This window comes from Leguminivora glycinivorella, chromosome 20 (assembly GCF_023078275.1).
Source record: "Leguminivora glycinivorella isolate SPB_JAAS2020 chromosome 20, LegGlyc_1.1, whole genome shotgun sequence".
Lineage (NCBI taxonomy): Eukaryota > Metazoa > Arthropoda > Insecta > Lepidoptera > Tortricidae > Leguminivora > Leguminivora glycinivorella.
In genome coordinates, this window is record NC_062990.1 from 9,248,419 (window position 1) to 9,266,140 (window position 17,722).

Genomic DNA, 17,722 nt, shown 5'->3' on the forward strand with positions numbered 1-17,722 from the left:
TTAGATACATAAAAAGGATTTATCTAATAGCCGAAACAATGTTCTAATTACGACGACTATAAAGTATGTTTAGTTTAAAAAAGTAGATTTGTGGATGTTCTATCACACTGTCATAATTATATTTTTTATCAGTTATTTTTATTTATCTCCTTTTTCATTGCATTGTTTTAAAATAAGCAAGAAATTAAAAGGGTTGCGGCAATTTTTCTAATTACCACAACGATGAAATAATCTTAGTCCAAAAAAACATACTTCCGCTTGTCCTATCATGATGCCAAAGCAATTAAATTATTCAGTGGATTGCACTAAATTATTTTTCGATATATTTAGACAGAAAATGCAAACATTTGAAAAAGGTTGTGTCAATTAGTCTGAGAATACTAAATCTGAGAATGACCCCCTTAAGTCCCGCAATTTTAAATATGAAGTAACATTCGTTGAATACGTAATTATGCCCAACAATTTTAATACAACTATTTTTTATGAATTGTTATCGATGAAATGATATATGATGAAAAGCTTGTCGGCAAAACTAGGGGATACCCTCATTATTGGTATTATTCCTCTATTATTTTTACTGGCCCATACAATAACTGGCTGCCATATGGCACCGCTAGGCTATAATGGGTTAAGTAAGTTCTTACCTTTATTAGCTTATTGAGCAAAGCAGGCTGAAATTAAGAATATTTATTTGTATATAGTGCGTGGATTCCATAGGGGCGTAAAATGCATCAGTTATTATTATTATTATTTATTGGAAAACCAACAGCACATGAAACATTTGTAAGCAGAAACAGTAGAAACAGGAGGCCAATTACAGTACCTATCTGATCATACAAATCGTATATGATCTATGATAATCATTTTGTTGAAAAGTGTTATTATTAGTTAAGAGTAGGTAATTATTTTTTTAAACCTGACCAAGCAGCAATTTATTTATTTATTTATTTATTTAAACTTTATTGCACAATAAAAAAAGAAGTACAAATAGCGGACCTAATGCCTTAAGGCATTCTCTACCAGTCAACCATACGGCAAAACTGAAATTCGCGAATGTGGGTGCAGTAAGAAAAATAATTTAGACGTATGACGACTAACTTATTTGACATGACATAAACATCACGTCGTAATGACGATTAGGTAGGTACGCTAATAATAAAATCAGCCCCTCTAGCACAACTTGCCTTGTCGCGCGCGAGTCCATACTTGAAGTCGCGCATGATATATGGACTCGCGCGCGACAAGGCAAGTTGTGCTAAAGGGTCAGTAGGTAAGTCGCAAGGAGCCACACACTTTCGATCGCACGGGATTTTGTTGCGATTTGCGATATAGTAAATCGTTAACGATGTTGACATGACAACGACCGATCGTTTTGATTAATCTGTTGCGACGGATCGTACAGATACATCGTACCGTGAATGGGGGGCTTAATTTAACAGGCTTCGGTGAGGAGGCTTATCAGTTTTACAGTTTATTGTGATGTGTGCAGTGGTCGCCACAAAACAAATGAATTATTCACTAGGCGAGACCGCTAAGAACACTCGAACCAGAAGTCGGACATTCTAACCATTTTGTCAAGTGACCATCACGTTTTCGCGTTTAGTTACGTTTATCTTCTATATATATAAACGGCAAAGTCCTGACTCCTGAGTGACTGACTGACTGACTTAAATCAACGCACAGCCCAAACCGCTGGAGCTAAAGATTCCATATTTGGCACGTAGGTTACTTTTAAGGCTTAGGGGCGCACTAAGAAAGGATTTTTCAAAATTCATTCCCTAAGGGGGTGAAATGGGTGTTCAAATTTTGTATGGGTATCTACCTTTATTCTGAGAAGATAAGAGCTTGAAACTTCGTATAAAGGTAATAAATTAAAATGGAAGAAAAGTAATTTCAGCGTTTTCGAATTTTCATAAATTAAGAGGGTTAAAATGGGGATCAAAGTATGGGAAAAAAGTTTTATTTTAAGCTATGGACTTGAAACTTGGTAAAAATGTAGTGGAGTGTAAAAGAAGAAAAGTGATTTCAGCGTTTTGGAAAAATCATCCTTTAAGGGGGTAAAATAGGGATCAAAATTTATATGATTTGACCTACTTTCTGAATTTGAACTGAACCTTGCATACGTACTTAAATCAGATTTTACGGTTTTTAGAACTCTCTCGATGAGTATTAGACGCCTGGGTAGTTCTATCATTTCGTGCAAATCATGTGTTTGTTGATATAAAACATATACTAACTCTTAAATTCATTTCAAATATTTTTTATATGTTGCGTAAGGTTCATAGGTATACTTTGCATCTAAAATGAATTATATCTTCTACTGATGACTATACTTACAGATATAATAAAAAAACCCGATGGTTCCGCATATTTGCTAGCAAATTAGATTTATTAAACTATTATTTATTCTGAATTGTAAGCTGTTGGTTCTCCAAATAATAAATAAAAATAAATAAATAAACGCTATGAACGAACAGTTTGCGTCGTCGGCCGCGACTCGTTGCGGAGCCCCGCCCGCGCAGCCCGCGCGCGCCCTCGCCTCGCTCGCGCACGCATATACCGCTGCCGACCGCTCGCTACGCTTCAAGCGTTTCACGCCGGCAGAAGTTTATACAATTATAGTAAAACATATCGCAAATAAACCAACTCAAGATTTATATGGTATATCGGTAGAAATGATTGGACTTTCGGCCGCTCCTCTCAGTCATCCATTAGCTACTCTCTTTAACACACTGTATACTCTGCATGGTATCCCGTTGGAGCGCGTCACAGAGATTAGAGACCTTGGATTAATGCTTGACAGGGAACTTAACTTCCGGCAACATATCACCACCATATGTTTGAAATCGAGCAAAATACTCGGGTTTATCATGAGGATGGCATACCAGTTTCCTAATCCTAACGTCGCTATACGGCTCTACAATGCATACGTGCGCAGTCGACTGGAATTTGGAGCAATGGTCTGGGATCCCAGCGAAGCAAAGTATAACCTAAATATCGAGAAAATACAGCGTAAATTTGCACGGTTCATATACAAAAAGAAATATGGTTACTATCCCTACATGTATCCGTCACTATTTGTTTCGGCTATGGTGGACTTGGACACTCTGGAATTGAGAAGGAAGCTGTTGCTTATAGTGCATTATTACCACCTTCTAAATAACAGAGTAGACAATCCATCGGTGCTAACGCAGATTGGACTACATGTCCCCGTTCCGAGACGCGGAGGCGGCGCCACGGTAGAGCCGCGGCGACGCCCGCACCCTTTTGCGCGGATCGTTGCGCGCACAAGACGGGGAGATAATGCTCCGACGCGCAGAGCAGCTCAGGCCCCGTAGCCGAATGGCATTTCTCCGACGCCAAACGAAAGCGATACGCCGCTGGCTCTGTCGCGCCAATACGCAAGCGCGATAGAGATAGATATCTACTAGCGCTTCGTTTCGTGAGCGATTGTGCCATTCGGCTAGCCACCCAGGCCCCGTAGCCGAATGGCATTTCTCCGACGCCAAACGAAAGCGATACGCCGCTGGCTCTGTCGCGCCAATACGCAAGCGCGATAGAGATAGATATCTACTAGCGCTTCGTTTCGTGAGCGTTTCGTGAGCGATTGTGCCATTCGGCTAGCCACCCAGGCCCCGTAGCCGAATGGCATTTCTCCGACGCCAAACGAAAGCGATACGCCGCTGGCTCTGTCGCGCCAATACGCAAGCGCGATAGAGATAGATATCTACTAGCGCTTCGTTTCGTGAGCGTTTCGTGAGCGATTGTGCCATTCGGCTAGCCACCCAGCTGCTAAATAATTTGTACGCACAGGATGCTGATACAGATGTATTCCATGATAGTTTGGGCGTATTCCTGAAGCGTGTTAGGCTGTGTCTTGGCAGTTGTTTTTAGAGCAATCACATTAATTATTGTTTTTTTTTTATTTGTATAATTTTTTGATATGCATGAATTATTTATAATTTATGATAAAAATAATGTTTAGAAATAAGTTTTAATTTTGACATGCATGAAATTTAATGTAATTAAGTACTTTTAATTTAATATGTAAGTGTTTTGGTTAAGTACTGTAAACTTACGTATTTGAATAAATAAATTAAATAAACGAATGCTTACGAACTGGGAGATATCCGAGATCCCTTAAGGAAATAAGAGTAAGCCCGCTGTATCAAGGGAAGGGGAAGCAGGAAGACCCTGGTTGTTATCGTTCGATATGTGTTATACCAGTAGTAGCGAAAGTTTTTGAGAATGGACTAACTTCAAGGCTAACTCGGTTCCTTTTCAATAATAACCGTGTATCAGGACGTCAGTACGCTTACAGATCCGGACGATCTACCACGATGATGGCACGTGAAGTGGTGCGTCTTATTCTTCAAACGCGGGAACGAAAGCATGAGGTCGCAGTTCTTTTCTGCGACCTATCGAAAGCTTTTGACGTAGTAGACCACAACTTGCTCTGTTCGAAATTCTACCACTATGGTGTTCGCGGACCAGCGAAAGACCTTATGTCGGATTTTATGAACGACCGGATGCAGTACGTGACTGGCCAAAGAGGCAAGTTGAACTCGGATGGAATGTCGAACGCCGTCGGTGTCCCACAGGGATCGTCCCTATCTAATGTGGCCTTCTCCATCCTGTTCAACGACCTGCCCATTGCGGTAAATGGGGGCGAGGTCTACATGTATGCGGACGATGTCGCGGCGGTTGTAACCGCTCCAAACATTGACCAACTGGAAACAAAACTAAATATGGTTGCGGGGAACTGTCTGACTGGTTTGAACATAACGGTCTCATTTTAAATTTGACCAAAACTCATTTCATCCAGTTCGATTTGTCCGGACGAAAGCGCCGCCCGCTGCACGTGGAGCTCGCCAGCGGTGTCGTCGAGCAAGTCAAAAGCACGTTAAACTTTCGTGAGACATATTCAAATAATTAATTAAACTACGGTTGTACTCACGTTATTATCGCTATTGCTGCGACATGTTTCGGGCCAATTCGGAGGCCCCTCTTCAGGCATATAGGAGTTCACGCGACGGTTAAACTCCGCAGACTAATCGCGCCGCGCGCCGCTCCGCCCGCAGCGCGCGCGCTGATAGGACGGGGCCGGGGGGCGCAGAGCAGTCTGCAGTTGTAGTTGTAGTGTAGAGTTCTGGTAGCGCGGCTGTATCGACCGATGAAGGTAAGCACACAAAGGTATGAAGGTAAGCAAGCAATCGCGTGGACACAGTGAGTGCAGTGTGCTTACCTTCATCGGTCGATACAGCCGCGCTACCAGAACTCTACACTACAACTACAACTGCAGACTGCTCTGCGCCCCCCGCCCCCGTCCTATCAGCGCGCGCGCAGCGGGCGGAGCGGCGCGCGGCGCGGTTAGTCTGCGGAGTTTAACCGTCGCGTGAACTCCTATATGCCTGAAGAGGGGCCTCCGAATTGGCCCGAAACATGTCGCAGCAATAGCGATAATAACGTGAGTACAACCGTAGTTTAATTAATTAAGTCAAAAGCACCTCATTCTTAGGCTTTTATATTGACCAAAGCCTAACGTGGGAGAATCACATCGACTCCATATGCGGAAAACTGGGCGGTGCTTGTTTCGCCTTGGGCAGACTAACGACAATCCTGACGCGTCAAGCAGTTCGTAGCTGCTATTTCGCCAGTGTACAGTCCATCTTTCAATATGGACTTGAACTATGGGGACGCGCGGCTGATTGGCAGCGTGTGTTCAGGTTTCAAAAACGAGCTGTAAGATCCATGGCTCGAGTACCATGGCATGAGTCGGCGAAGGCGCATTTCACCGCCCTGAGAGTCATCACATTGCCGGGTCTCCTAAAACTGCAGACAGCAGTTTACGTGCGGGAGAACCTGGATAAATATCCCAGGCGTGGTGAAAAAAAGCGATCGCGTTACACGCTAAGGCAGCCAAATCTATACATGTAATGGGCCCCGCTGTATACAACAATCTACCAGCATCTATAACTGATGCACCTTCTCTTGTTAGTTTCAAAGTGAAACTCAAAAATTGGCTGATTGAGCGGCCGTTTTATAATGTCGAGGAATACATTAACTCGAAATATGAATGAATAATAATATGAAAGCTAATTAATAAAATAAATTAATGTATATATAAATTTACACATTTTATGTGATTATAATTATAATATGTAAGCTTGACCTGTCATGGATATTATTAATAAATATGAGTATGAGTATCCTCCCGGGAATATCAGTCAGTCACTCACTCAGGACTTTGATGTTTATTTATATAGAAGACATTATGTAGGTGTGACGCCTCCGAGAATATCCGATAACGGAGGGCAAAATTTGTACCTAATCCTACCAGAACATACGTCAGTATTGTGCACATCGTTCAGGCCCTACACATACTTACTCACGCCTGTATTCTCAAACGAGGTTAGCAAAGCACGTGAAACTTCAGTGCCACTCTTGCAAATTAAGTGGTGAAAAGAAAACGAAATTGTGATACAGTGACATGTTTCCAGCCTATTGCGTACATCATAATGGGACTCATATCCCACAGTCGATACTCACGGAGGAAAAGACGTGGTAAAATTAGAAAATGGGTTCCGTTGGAGTGTGGGCGATGGGCTGGCCACTTGTTACATCAATATCACAGTACTTAACGTTTTCTTTCAAACCATTAATTGCTAAAAAGAGTGGCCTTGACCCTTGAGCAGTTTCATGTGCTCTGTCTACCTCATTTGAGAATACATGCGTGAGTTTATGTATGTGTGTGGTGCTATAGGTGCAAAATGGTGCATAAAATAAATAAAAATATCAAAAGTACTTTCCTGCGCGTGCGAAGCCGCGGGCAAAAGCTAGTCTAAATATAAAACACACATTCCAGCCAACAATTCCACTATTCAAAACCATTCTGGGCATTCTGTTCTGTCACTGACTGAGTGAATAAGTGAGTGAATGGAATGAGTGAGTCGCGTTGAGCGAATGTTACGCGCACTGACAGAATGTTAGTTAGGTACGCGCTGAGTAAGCGGCATTTCATGCAATGTAACAATGACTGAGTGTTACGCGCTGTCAGTTGGAAGTCGCATTAGAAGTTTCACTTCAATAAATACCAGTGGCGGGGCGTGAACATTTTCGTTGGTAAAGCCGGAGGGGTTTTTGGGCGTGGACATTTTCGTTGGTAAAGCCGGAGGGGTTTTTGGCATCTGTTTGGTATGTACTTCTAACAGATACTAGAGAATTTTAGGGAACCCGTTGGGAATCGAGTTGTATCGACGCTCCGCCACTGATAAATACCTACCTAATACTATGATATAAAACCCCGAATGGAAGGATTTTTTCAGTACATATTTTTATTTATTTATTATTATTTTTATTTATATGGTGTTTTATTCTCGCACTTGTGCGCAAAGTAATGCATATTATCGAACCTACTGAAAATTTTCGTACAATACACGTTCGAAGAGAAAATGTGTAACTCTCGTTATACATCATATCAAAAAACGTAACGATAACGACGAGTTTCGTCAATTAATCAAGAAATATAATAAAGGTACTTACAAAATTAGGTTGTCGACGTCCTCCGGGTACGGCCTTTTCATACGCCTGAAATCCGTTATGAGTATTTGGTTAGGTGCCTAACCTTACAGTAATTTACATAATTTAATGTCAATCAACTGTTTATTCAAACAAGCCAAAGTAAACAAGTTCACAGTAAATTTCGGTTACATACTCGTAACGACGTCCGCTGTTCACACATCATAATTTATTATAATAAATAATTTAATTTAATAATGTTAATTAACATTTATTTTAATTTAATAATATGAGTGAAGATCGTGTTATTTTAAATCAATATATAATTTATTATGTTTAAAATTTACTTGTTTATTTATTGATTTATTTAATAGCCATACAGTGGAGTAATACTATTATGCAGCCGGTATTTAAGAAGGGTTCCCTCTATTTGGCATACATTTAACTGTCCGAAACGATGTCCGCATAACAGACTTCGCATAATCGATTTTCGACGAATGCTAATTTGGCAGAAAACTTATTTGTATGTATGTATGTATGTATGTATGTATAAGCTTTATTGTACATACGTAAAGGAAACAAAAGAGACACAGTTACAGAGTCAGTAATAGAAAATCAAACGAACTTACCTGTAAGTGACGTTCGATGATTATTAAACTCAGTAATTCGCCTTTCGAGATTACACTGAGTTTACATGTAGTAGCACGAAGATAGTGCTGCCATCGTACACCATTTTAGAGCAACTATCAAAAAAATAACAATTTTTATTTATACCCTGTGGCGGGTACTTCATAATCTCATACACTTTTGGTACCCGGAGCCCATCGTCAGCTCATATATGATTATATTTAGTGAGGACACGGGGCAACTACAGAACTCGTTCTGTGTAGGGTCCGGGTGGGTGTGTAATCTCTCAGGCGAATTACCTCGTTTAATAATCATCGAACGTCACTTACAGGTAAGTTCGTTTGATTTTCTATTAAACTCAGTAATTCGCCTTTCGAGATTACACTGAGTTTACATGTAGATGTTTAGAGCATCACGAAATATTTAGGTAAGCAGGCTGAACTGAAATAAACAATGTTTGAAAATCACATATTACTATATTTCAGTTTTAACAAACCGTTTACCTTATAATTATCTTAGGTTATCAATAATCAACAAGTTACGAGTTAAAACCTAATACAAAATTATTTGGAGGTCATACTGCAAAGAGACCGGGCAAAAGACTCTGATGTATCAGGTAATACTTCCCTGTTATAAAATTTGGCGAAGGATGCCGAGTTACCTGTCCATCCCGCGGTTCTTTTTATAATATCTATGCTGACGCCAAGCTTATTGGCTGCAGACGTAGAGGCATGTCTAGTGCTGTGAGAGCTGAATACTGAAGTGTCGATCCCGCTCTCCTGCAGTGTGGCCTTAATCCAGCGACTCACTGATTGTGAACATACATTTTTATAAGGCTTTTTTAAGCTTACGAATAAGAATTCACAATTATCTTGCCTTATATCAGCAGTAGCTTTTAGATATTGTTCTAATGTTCTAGCCGGACAAATAGATGGCCTTTCGTCAAAATAAGGAAGAATCAACAAAGGTTGTGATCTGCCAATCGAAGAAGTTTTAATCTTATCTGAGATCTTAATCACAAATTTCTCACTCTCATATTTTTGTATATTAGACACTCGAATCAAAGAGAGAGTCTGCACACGGTGCGCAGTGGTCAAAGCTAGTAATGTAGCTAACTTTTTAGATAAAAAATCAAACGGCAAGCTTTCGTTCGGATATTGATCACTTAGAAAATCTAAAACTACAGCTGGATTCCAAGTAGAATTGTACCTCGGAAGGGGAGTTCTCAATTTATACACCCCCTTCATGAATCGTTTTATCTTTAAATCGTTCATAATTTCAGAACCTACTATAAGACTTATTGCTGATTTTACTGAATTAATGGAACCGTATTTATTGTCTTGATTATAAAGGTTCACTAAAAACCCCATTACATCCCTAACTGATGCATCATAAATATTGATGTTAATTTCTTGGAAATAATAAAACCATTTTTTAATACATGGTTCATACTGACTAATAGTATTGTCCGTAAGCGAGGCCAGCATCACGTCCACGGCTTCCAGCGGAGCGCCCTGCTTCAGGAACGCCGTCCGGATAAGACAGCGGCCACCAGGGTAAGGTTCCGCTGAAGCTTGTGTTCGGCCCTGTAAGGCGAATGCAATAAATTAGCTTCTGGAGGAAATACCAAGCTATTTGAAATTTGTAGTTTCTTGAAAAGTGGAAACCAAGGTTGTGTGGGCCATAAAGGTACAACCACAATACCCTCCGCTTTATTATTTACGATTTTCTGAAGTACTTTGAGTATCATAGAAAATGGAGGAAAAGCATAGAAGAAGAAATTATTCCAAGGTAATGTAAAAGCATCAACTTTGAATGCTTCTGGGTCTCTACTCTATGCCAAGATACAAATTTCACACATTTTTTATTTAGACGACTTGCGAATAAATCAATTTCTGGTCGTCTAAATGTCTCACAAATCAGGTTATAGGCCTCATCAGCGAGCTCCCACTCAACATCTGCATGAACTCTGCGAGATTCGGCATCAGCAATCAAATTATCAGTGGTACTTATGTAAGATGCAAATATATATATATGCGTCTTTCCTCGCACCACTGCCAAATCCTACGACCTAGTGCATTTAGATGCGGAAATTGAATGCCGCCGAATCGGTTTATGTATGCAATGGCCGTAGTATTATCAATACGCAAAAGGATCTCGCAATCCGTGAATTTACTGGCAAATATTTTTAAACCAAAAAATGCAGCTGTCAGTTCCAAAAAATTAATATGCTCATTTAACTCTTCTTTTGACCACTGGCCACTCGCTGTCTGATCCAAGCAACTAATACCCCAGCCCGTACGAGATGCGTCTGAAAAAATCTCTAGCCGATAATCGCCTGACCGTATTGGATTGTTACACTTATCAATGTTACGTAACCACCAATTAAAATCGCTACTGAGATAATTCGGTATTGACATGAATTAATTATAATCATCATTATCTTTTAGGCAAAGGTATTTTTGTCGTTCGAACATTTTTGTATAAACCCACCCGTATTGAACGGCTGGGCATACAGATACTAGCAAACCAACTAAATGAGCAAAATCCCGAACTTTGCATCTTTTCATGTTTGAGAACCGAATTAACTCATGCTTTATTTTAATTTTTTTATCTTTCGGAATACTAATTGTTAGGGCCTTAGAGTCAAATACAAAACCTAGGAAAGTAATGGTTCGACTAGGTATACCGTTACTCTTTTCTAAGTTTATTACAAAGCCCAGCGATTCTAATAAGTCTTTGGTTTGTTTGAAATTTTGGTTGCATTCGTAAGGACTGGAACCGAAAAGACATATGTCGTCTAAGTAAATAACAGAAAATAACCCCTGTTTCCGCAAATATTCCACAACCGGTCGCATAAGTTTTGTGAATACATATGGCGCTAAATTTAAGCCAAAACAGAGTACTTGAAATTCATATAAACGTCCTAACCATTGAAATCGCAAGTATTTTCTGTAGTCTTCATGAATACTTATTGAAAAATAATCATTCTGAAGATCCAGCTTACACATATAAGCATCTTTAGATAACAGACGCGTCAAAGTCCTGTAATCTTCAATTTTGAAGTGTGGAGTAGGAATAAACTTGTTTAATTGCTTTAAATTAAGGATAAATCTATTTTGGCCATTACTTTTCTTAATTAGAAAAATGTTTGATAAGAATTGGCCCTCACGCGGTTCACACTCGCAAATAGCACCTATATTTATGAGTTTAGTAATTTCATTACTCATTTCTAACTTATGCTGAGCGGATTGTGGTTTATTCACTGGTATTTGTGATTGCACGATGTCAGTGTCGACCGGCAAGCGCAAACCTCTGACCCAAGATAAAACAACCGGATCATTAGTTATGCGTTGCCAATTATGGTAGCAAAATCGCAATTGACCCACCTGTGACTCGCTGCTTAGCGGCGACTGGTGGCCGGCCTGCTGCTGCGCGGCCGCGGCTCGCGGCGCGCGCTGCGCGGCGTCGCCGTCGCTGCCGGCTGCCTGCGCCCACCAGCCGTCGAGCTCGTCCGCGCGTACGCGCGCCGAGGCGCCGGCGGTGGCGGGCCCCGCCAGTTTAAAGCCCTCGAAGGTCCAGCCTCAGCCGGTCTGCTTCTAGGTTGAGGCTTCGGTTTCGTTGAGGCAGGTCTCATCTCCGCGCCCGTCTTCGTTATCGCCTTCATAGATTTCAGTTTCTCTGAAAGATCCGTACCAAAGAGGAATTTGTCTCGTTTCAGGTCCTTTATATTTTCTTTGACGTCTTTGCTAAGACAAGCTTGTAAAAAGTTCCTTCTGGCTAAACTCTCTTCATAATGTACATGGCATAACAAGCGGCCCGCGTCGCTGAGTAACTCTAAACTTCCTTTGTTTTCTGCGGTGTCAGAAGAATTTTCTAAATTCGATGACATTAAGTCGGCTATACATGTCAAGACGCAAGCCATACTTCTCTGTTTTTCTGATAAGATAACATCTCTCTTCAGCGCATTTTCGTTGACCGCTGCTTTAATTTCAGGGTTCAATATAGGACTCTGCAGCAATGTCAGATTCTCAGGGATATCGTGACATGAAATAATTTCCTTTTTGACATCGTCCTTTAAACCATTTATCAGTATATCGGACCATCGGCTGGCAATATCCTTGTGAACAGCCTTGCTAAACACCTCTTCCTTAGCAGGTTCGTCCCCTAGAATATTCAAAATACTGGGATCTAATTCTGGCGTAATTTCCAGCTGAGGGTCAATGACTGAAGATGGTTGGTTTTCCTCTTGGGGTCCTGAAAAAAGCCGACACACAATGTCTAAGTAAAATAACTCACATACGCAAGTCTAAAAACAGCCTTTCAAACTCATTCATGACTGACTTGGTACTATGTAAGTCGATTTTGTAATCTGGATACCTTAGGGTAAACATGTGATATCATCAGTAGCTGTCTCACGGACTAGCGGCTGTGTATCGATGTGGCAAACCTATATACAACGAAACAACCTTACAGATCGATCTGGAGTATATTTTAGTTTAGTATGTAGCCTTACAGACCCAACTTTTAGCCACTAATGTTTACAAGTAGAACCAAAAAATACGTTGCATGAACCATCAATCCATCATACGTAACAGCATTGTACAAAAAGTACGCACGAAGTGAACAATAAGTAGGTAGGTATCTAATCTACGACATGATTCCACAGGTTTCCCGGCCGGCCGCTAGGGGGCGCGAGCGCGCGCGACCTCAAGGTCAATCTTACATGCGTTAATGCACGTACCTACAAAATCACGAGTAACATAAAGAACAAAGTAGTACCTTCGGTTCGCGGAACCTCCTGCTCGGAAACATGATGGTCCGCCAGCTCGTTTACCAATTCCTCGTCGTACTGGATAGCATCCGATGACTCCGAACTCCACTCCGAATCCGACGACTCCTCTCGGCGTTCCCGCCGAATTTTTTCCATTTTGTGCTCCAACTTTCTTATTTTCCGTGCATAATATTCTTCATCACCACTAAATCTACGTTTTCCCATGATGACACACGCGAATTATAGCCAAATAATCGAATTAAAACACTTAGCACGGAAGAAACGTATACGATGGCGGCGACACAAAACGTGTATGAGATTATGAAGTACCCGCCACAGGGTATAAATAAAAATTGTTATTTTTTTAATAGTTGCTCTAAAATGGTGTACGATGGCAGCACTATCTTCGTGCTACTACATGTAAACTCAGTGTAATCTCGAAAGGCGAATTACTGAGTTTAATATACAATGTAGGCGGACTTATCCCTTAATGGGATTTGTCATAAGTACTTAATCTAAAAGAATACTTTGTCCGAAAATAAAATCGCATAATACTGTAAACAGTGTTGTTTTTATGAACGCTGATTGTTTTTATGAATAAAATTGATTTGCATAATTGTATTTGGCATATTTGTTAAAATCAGAATAACCACCCATACTAAATGATGCCAGTAGAGTCGGTTAGGTTAGGTTAGAATTGCGACCTCAACAAATACAACATTTTGTCAAGAATGTCGGGTAGGTTAGAACTGCAACATTAATATAGTAGTATTACCTATGATAAAAATTTTGCGTGGTAAATTTCGACTAAACAATGTTGTGCACAAATAATTTAAGCATAAAAACCATTCGGCGAATAATCTTTAAGCACGAAATATATTCGGACAAATAAAAATATGCCTAGACAAATTATGCATAACTGTATTATGCGTAAGGTGAATTATGCCAAAAATAATTCTTGATTGTAAAGTTATGCCAAAACAAGGGGATCCATTCAAGAAAGGTCAATAAATGCGGGTAACACGGGTAAAGCCTGCCCAGAAAATATACCCGGTGTCCTGTAAACCAATGCCAAAATTAAAAAAAAAACGGGTCATGAGTGTGTCAATGTTGTCGCCGAGAGATGGCAGCACTGGTTGACGTCGGCTGACGTCACATCCGAGCAAGCAGAGCTGGGCCGACGGGTTCTCACACCACCGTGTTGACGTGGAAGGGAGAACACCGGCGCGCCTCACTTTGTACTGGACTTCGAGCGAGAACGGGTTTTAGTTATTACTTGTACATTTCTGAATTGAAAGTGATTATATATTATTTACCAATTGATATTCGTTGCCTTTTCTTTATATCAGAAGTGCTCGACCTGCGCCATGGCGCCAAAAAGGAAAAGTAGGGAAATAAGTCGTAAAAGTAGAAGTAAAAATAAAAGTTCTCATAGAAAACGTAAACGTAAAGACAGTTCGACCTCGGAGTCAAGCACGTCTCGAAGCAGTTCGTCGTCAAGTAGTAGTAGCAGCAGCTCTGGAGACAACAGGCGACATCGGCGGAAAACCAAGCGAAGTCGTAAGCGCTCCGAAACCGTGAGTCAGAATGCATTATTATCGTCGGTCATTCCAGAATTTGATCCCTTGATTGACGATATATCTATGTGGCTAAATGTTGTTGATGCTAATGCTCGGGCTTTCGGTTGGTCAGATAAAGTAATTAAATATCAGGCGTTACAAAAGCTTCGAAATACTGCAAAAACTTGGTACGATTCGTTACAAAAAAACCGTACGTGTTGGACTTCTTGGGACTGGAAAGATTGGCGCAATGAAATGTTAGATACGTTCCAAATAAATAGAAATATGTTCACATTGTTATCGGATTTAATGAGTGCTAAACCCACGGAAGGGCAATCGTTGTATGAGTTCTACTTCCAGCAAAAAAGTAAGATTGATCGGCTGCGACTTGCGTTTAAAGAGAAGGATGTGGTTTCGATTATAGTAGGGACAATAGGCGATAAAAATATTTGTACAGCGGCAGAGGCGGGCAATTTCCAATATTGTGAGGAATTAGCTTCATTTTTACATGGAAAAACATATTCGACGGTAGAAGCGAAATTGTTAAATAAAAATAATACAATGAATGTGACACATAAACAGCAAACTTCTCGGTCTAACAATGGTGGGTCGGTTTTTAGAAAAATAGAACAAACCAATAATCAGGGCTCTGTTAGTATCGACCATTCGCAGACAAGAATTACTTGTTTTTCTTGCGGTGAAGTGGGGCACAAAAAGATTGATTGTAATCAAAAAGACTCCATTAAATGTAACTTTTGTCAAAAACCGGGACATTTAGAGGCGGTGTGTAGATCCAAACCGAAAACAAAGTCCGAGAAGTCGGCTGAAGTGAAGTTTATTAGTACGTCTAATACGAAAGAAAAATTTTATAAAGATGTGTATCTAAATGATTGTAAACATCAAGCTTTTATTGATATGGGCAGCGCGTGCTCATTAATGGAATCGGATCTGGTTGCAAAGTTGAAGTTAGTACCGCGAAAGTTAGACGTGCCGGTTACGCTCACGGGATACAAAAAAGAGATATGTAGTGAGGTTACGGAAGTAGTATCAGTGACGCTCAAATTGGATAAAGTTCATTTAGAGGTGGATTTTTATGTCATAAACGAGTTATCTGGATGTGACACTTTAATAGGTAGAAATTTTACCGAAAATGAAAATATTATGTATACCAGAGTGGGCAACACATTGATGTTTCAACCAATTACAAAAGAACAGATCTGTTTGATTGAAACATCAATGTTCAATGCCGATAATGCAGAACATGTACAAATTCTAAATAAACTTTTTACAAAATATCCGAAATGCGTAGCAAATGACTTATCCAATTTGGGGGAAACATCATGCGTGGAGCTCGACATTGAAGTTACTACGAACAAGCCTGTATGTCAGCGACCATATCCTATGTCGGAATCGGAAAAGAAAGTTACACGCGAAATACCGTACGCGAGCCCGGTGTTATTAGTTGACAAACCCAATGGCCAGAAGCGATTGTGTGTCGACTATAGACAATTAAATAAAATAACTGTAAAGGAAAAATACCCGATGCCGATTGTTGAAGATTTGATAGATAGAATGCGCGGATGTAAATATTTTACATCATTAGATCTAAAGTCTGGATATTATCAAATTAAAATTAAAGATGAGGCTATCCCCAAATTTGCGTTCATTACATGTGATTCAAAGTATGAATTTTTACGGATGCCGTTCGGAAATTGTAACGGACCGGCGGTTTTTCAGAGATTGATGGACACGGTACTGGGTAAACTTAGATTTGGACGAGTTATATGTTTCATGGACGATTTATTAATAGCGACAGAGACACTAGATGAAAACATACAATGTCTAGAGTCAGTTTTGAGTCTTTTACAAGAAAATGGTCTAACAATTAATTTAGAAAAATGCAATTTTTTTCAAAACAAAATTAACTTTCTCGGATATGATATATCGGGCGAGGGCGTCCGACCGGGCACAAAATAACTGTCAGCAATCAAAGATTACCCAATACCTGAAAATGTCCATCAAGTTAGGCAATTTCTTGGTCTAGTAAATTTTTTTCGAAAATTTGTCAAAAACTGTGCAGTTTTGTGTAGTCCTTTGACAAAACTGTTAAAAAAAGGCGTAGCCTGGGAATGGGGTGAAGAGCAAAATAAAGCTGTAAACGCATTAAAACATGAGTTATTAACAAACGCGCTGCTTACTATATTTGACCCCAAATTACCGATAATTTTATACACTGACGCGTCTCGTGATGGAATCGGGTGTATAGTGGTACAAGTTATAAAAGATGGTGAAAAACCGATTTATTTCTATAGTCGACAGACAACAGTCGAAGAAAAAAAATACCATTCGTTTGAACTCGAGTTTTTGGCTATTGTCGTGAGTTTGAAGAAGTTTAGGCATTATTTGTTGGGAAACGAATTTAAAATCGTAACTGATTGCAATGCGGTGCGGTATACTATTATGAAGCAAGAAATTAATTCGCGAATAGGTAGGTGGGTACTACAAACACAAGAGTTCAATTTTGAAATTATACAATATACATAGACCTGGAACGCAAATGCAACACGTGGACGCGCTAAGCAGAAATCCAGTTGGTAATTCCGCGGCCCCTGTTAATGAAAGTGTGATGGCCATAAATGTTTTAGAGTCTGATTGGCTATTGTCAGTACAATTGAAAGATCCATGTATATGCTCAATTAAGGATATCTTAGCGTCAGGCGAGGCCGAGTCGCATAAACAAATTTTTAACAACTACGAATTGCTGGGAAATAAAGTTTACCGTAGAACTGAATATGGTAGGAGATGGTTAGTACCTAAACAATGCATATGGCAGGTGATAAGGGCTAACCACGACGATATAGGGCATTTTGCTGTAGACAAGACGATTGAACGCATAAAAAGTAAATATTGATTTTCTCACATGAAAAAGATTGTAACAAAGTATGTAAATAACTGTGTTAACTGCATTTACAGTAAAAATGTTCATGGAAGAAAAGCTGGTAAATTGTTTCCTATACCTAAATATGCTAGGCCGTTCCACACCTTACATATAGACCACTTGGGACCCTTCGTGAAAACCACAAAAAGGAATACCTACGGACACCTATGTCACCAATATACAGCAAGGCATCAATTCCACAATTAATAAAGCCACCGCTGCTGTCCCCAGCGAAGTATTTTTTGGCTATCGATTGCAAACTGATTCCGATAACCTTGTTGACGAGATTGAGCAAGCAGTAGATGT

The 17,722-nt window shown here is 40.0% G+C and overlaps 1 protein-coding gene across 1 annotated transcript in view; it reads right to left on the reverse strand.

Moving 5' to 3' along the window:
- LOC125237079 overlaps positions 1–7,581 on the reverse strand; it is an 88,007-nt gene extending 80,426 nt beyond the window's left edge. Inside the window, exons 1-2 of the mRNA XM_048144031.1 lie at positions 7,543–7,581; positions 645–671 (exon numbers count right to left, since the gene is read on the reverse strand). The gene's annotated coding sequence lies outside the window, so the exon portion shown is untranslated. The remainder of the gene's footprint in view (positions 1–644; positions 672–7,542) is intronic.
- Between the last annotated feature and the right edge of the window lie 10,141 nt (positions 7,582–17,722).